Raw genomic sequence first — 3,874 nt, 5'->3', positions numbered from 1 at the left:
AAAAGGTGGCGCTACAAAGTATTAACTTAAGGGGGCTGAATAATTTTGCACGCCCAATTTTTCAGTTTTTGATTTGTTAAAAAAGTTTCAAATATCCAATAAATGTCGTTCCACTTCATGATTGTATCCCACTTGTTGTTGATTCTTCACAAAAAAATACAGTTTTATATCTTTATGTTTGAAGCCTGAAATGTGGCAAAAGGTCGCAAAGTTCAAGGGGGCCGAATACTTTCGCAAGGCACTGTATATTATAATTACTTTGCCACCATGGCCTATTTATTGCCTTACCTCTCTTATCCTACCTCATTTGCACATGCTCTATATAGATTTTCCTACTGTATTATTGATTGTATGTTTGTTTATTCCATGTGTAACTCTGTGTTGTTGTATGTGTCGAACTGCTTTGCTTTATCTTGGCCAGATTGCAGCAAATGAGAACTTGTTTTCAACTAGCCTACCTGGTTAAATAAAGGTGTTTTCAACTAGCCTACCTGGTTAAATAAAGGTGTTTTCAACTAGCCTACCTGGTTAAATAAAGGTGAAATTAAAAAGTTAAAACACTTCCAACACTGCGGTTGGAACCAAAAATGTCAAAACGGATTTCCACCGGTCTAATGTTCATTGCTGGTGTTTCTTGGCCCAAGCAAGTTTCTTCTTCTTATTGGTGTCCTTTAGTAAGAAAGTAATTAGTAAAAAAAGATATAAAAAAATAACACTTTACTCATAAGAGGGCAAAAGGGAAGGTGCTCCAGCACCCCTAGACCCCGATATACAGTTGAAGTCGGAGGTTTACATACACTTAGGTTGGAGTCAATAAAACTCATTTTTCAACTGCTCCACAAAATTCTTAACAAACTATAGTTTTGGCAAGTCCATTAGGACATCTACTTTGTGCATGACACAAGTCATTTTTCCAACAATTGTTTACAGACAGATTATTTCACCTACAATTCACTGTATCACAATTACAGTGGGTCAGAAATGTACATACACTAAGTTGAGTGTGCCTTTAAACAGCTTGGAAAATTCCAGAAAATTATGTCATGGCTTTAGAAGCTTCTGATCGGCTAATTGGCATCATTTGAGTCAATTGGAGGTGTAGCTATGGATGTATTTCAAGGCCTGCCATCAAACTCAGTGCCTCTTCTCTTAACATCATCAGAAAATCAAAAGAAATCAGCCAAGATCTCAGAAAAATAATTGTAGACCCCCACAAGTCTGGTTCATCCTTGGGAGCAATTTTCAAATGCCTGAAGGTACCATGTTCATCTGTACAAACAATAGCATGCAAGTATAAACACCATGGGACCACGCAGCCATCATACAGCTGAGGAAGGAGACACGTTCTGTCTCCTAGAGATGAACGTACTTTGGTGTGAAAGTGCAAATCAATCCCAGAACAACAGCAAAGGACCTTGTGGAGATGCTGGAGGAAACAGGTGCAAAAGTGTCTAAATCCACAGTAAAAACGAGTCCTATATTGACATAACCTGAAAGGCCACTCAGCAAGGAAGAAGCCACTGCTTCAAAACTGCCATAAAAAAGCCAGATTACGGTTTGCAACTGCACATGGGGACAACATCAAACAATGTCCTCTGGTCTGATGAAACAAAAATAGAACTGTTTGGCCATAATCACCATCGTTATGTTCGGAGGATAAAGAGGGAGGCTTGCAAGCCGAAGAACACCATCCCCCAACCGTGAAGCACAGGGGTGGCAGCATCATGTTGTGGGGGTGCTTTGCTGCAGGACGGACTGGTGCACTTCACAAAATAGATGGCATCATGAGGGAGAAGTATTATGTGGAAATATTGAAGCAACATCTCAAGACATTAGTCAGGAAGTTTAAGCTTGGTCGCAAATGGGTCTTCCAAATGGACAATGACCCCAAGCATACTTCCAAAGTTGTGGCAAAATGGTTAAGGACAACAAAGTCAAGGTATTGGAGTGGCCATCACGAAGCCCTGACCTCAATCCTATAGACAATTTGTAGGCAGAACTGAAAAAGCGTGTGCGAGCAAGGAGGCCTGACTCAGTTACACCAGCTCTGTCAGGAGGAATGGGCCAAAATTCACCCAACTTATTGTGGGAAGCTTGTGGAAGGCTACCCGAAACGTTTGACCCAAGTTAAACTATTTAAAGGCAATGCTACCAAATACTAATTGTGTGTATGTAAACTTCTGACCCACTGGGAATGTGATGAAAGAAATAAAAATTGAAATAAATCATTCTCTCTACTATTATTCTGACATTTCACTTTCATAAAAGAAAGTGGTGATCCTACCTGAGAAAGGGAATTTTTACTCTGATTAAATGTCAGGAATTGTGAAAAACGGAGTTGAAATGTATTTGGCTAAACAGAACAGAACAGCAGAACAGTTGAAACTGGAGCAGCAGCACGGCCAGGTGGACTGGGGACAACAAGGAGTCATCATGCCAGGTAGTCCTGAGGCATGGGCCTAGGGCTCAGATCCTCCAAGAGAAAGAAAGAAAGAGAGAATTAGAAAGAGCATACTTAAATTCACACAGGACACCGGATAAGACAGGAGAAATACTCCAGATATAACAGACTGACCCCTGCCTGAAGGACCCCTGCCTGTGTGTTACTTGTGCTAAGGGATGAAAAAGGTGGAAAGAGCAGACTCCCCAGATATTGGGAAGTGGTGCTGTACCTAAGAATGTGGAAAGCAAATGCTAGATAAGTGATTTTGTTGAAAAAAGGAAATGTTTAATACTTTGTGTGCAGAAACATTAATCTCTGGGCTACCTTTAGTTATCCTCTTATCCACATGACACTTGAGTTAGGAGGTAAATGATGGCAGTTGAGCTAAGGTATTAACTTTCTAGAAGAAGACTCCCTTTTGAGACAGATTTTCTGTGACAGAAGGCCTGCGTTTAGTTATGAGGTAGCCATGAAACATCTGACTTGGCAAAATAGAAGATTTTTACACCTTTAAGTTGTTATGGATTTATTTATTCATGGTTTGAACCAGCGCCGTGCCAGCTGTGAAATATGTACAGAAAACGGAATCCTTGTCTCTGTAGTCAAGCACTGTCTAGTTCAATTAGACATGTTCTAGCCATTGCTGCCGCTTTTTCCTATGTTGTAGCATCATTTGCTCACATTTTCCATCTGCTTCGAAAGTCTCCGTTTTAATGTTCTGCAGCAGAAATTCAGGCACCTTTCCTTTCTTTGCTGTAATACTTCTTAAATAGGTTGAAGTGGGGGAAGCCAAGATCCCCTGTGCAGTTTAAAAGACCCATCAAAACTGTCTATTTCATTCTGTTTTTTGTGTGTTCAGTTTTGAGTTGGACATGGATGTAGTCCAACTGCCCCTTTAGTTCAAGTTTAAAGTTCATTGTTGCATGTTCTCATTAAAACAGAAACCACAGTGGATGACACAGTATTTCTATTTGATAGATTACATCATTAAATTCATTGTGAGTTATTTGTATTCTTACTGTAAAGGCTGACTGTTATAAGTCCTGTCCTTACTGCCCTCTATTAGACACCTTTTTATTTAGATTGTATAGCTGCTTTGTAATCAAATCAAATCAAATCAAATGTTATTTGTCACATACACATGGTTAGCAGATGTTAATGTGAGTGTAGCGAAATGCTTGTGCTTCTAGTTCCGACAATGCAGTAATAACCAACAAGTAATCGAACTAACAATTCCAAAACTACTGTCTTATACACAGTGTAAGGGGATAAAGAATATGTACATAAGGATATATGAATGAGTGATGGTACAGAGCAGCATAGGCAAGATACAGTAGATGGTATCGAGTACAGTATATACATATGAGATGAGTATGTAAACAAAGTGGCATAGTTAAAGTGGCTAGTGATACATGTATTACATAAGGATAC

The sequence above is a fragment of the Oncorhynchus kisutch genome, linkage group LG7 (assembly GCF_002021735.2).
Source record: "Oncorhynchus kisutch isolate 150728-3 linkage group LG7, Okis_V2, whole genome shotgun sequence".
NCBI lineage: Eukaryota > Metazoa > Chordata > Actinopteri > Salmoniformes > Salmonidae > Oncorhynchus > Oncorhynchus kisutch.
Note: the sequence above shows the minus strand (reverse complement) of the source record.